This window comes from Octodon degus, unplaced genomic scaffold (assembly GCF_000260255.1).
Source record: "Octodon degus isolate 3935 unplaced genomic scaffold, OctDeg1.0 scaffold00004, whole genome shotgun sequence".
Classification (NCBI taxonomy): Eukaryota; Metazoa; Chordata; class Mammalia; order Rodentia; family Octodontidae; genus Octodon; species Octodon degus.
In genome coordinates, this window is record NW_004524580.1 from 1848092 (window position 1) to 1848865 (window position 774).

Consider the following 774-nt stretch of genomic DNA (forward strand, 5'->3'; position numbering starts at 1 on the left):
ATTACTTTGAACACTGAAATTTTCTTCTAATTTAAACCATAAATTATGATGCCCTGTATTGTTTCTTATCTTTCTGCTTTTCATATTTGCATTCAAAATTTATACTCTTTATACTACTACTTCTAATACCACTACTACACTTATACTAATTATTTTATACTAAGAACAGTAACTATACTAAGACCACTAATGCTTCTTACCCTCCAAAACCATGTGAAAAGATCCCTCCTGCTACCTTCATTGCTTCAAGTCCAAGGGTTGACAACTTTCTGTAAAAGACTGGACATGGAATGCCTCGGATGGCAGCTCCTGTTTCCACCAACCCTTCTCCCTTACCCTCTTATCTTCCTCCCCCTTCTCTTCTCCACCTCTCCTGCTCCTCCCATCTCTCTCTTTCTTCCTTGTGTAGTTATTCCTGTTCTCCTCGTATTCATTCTTTTTCTGTTTCTTCTTTTCTTTAGAAATGTAAACTCATTTCTTCACTTACAAGCTGTATGAAAATAGGCCACAGCTAGATTTAGAGTAAAAGCTGTATTTTGCCAATCCATATTCTAGTTATTTTCCTCTTTAACTTCCATCTCTGCCTTCTCCTTTTCCATAGGGATCCTAAAAGACAATGTTCCTTTCACTGAAAAATTTGAATATTCTTCAAATATATTTTCCTAGACTTAATGCAACTTTTAATGAAAATATCCCTTACAATTAAAAAATAGTACTTTCTGATAAAACTAGATAAAATGAAAATGAAAATTAAAGATAAAATGAAATTCAATC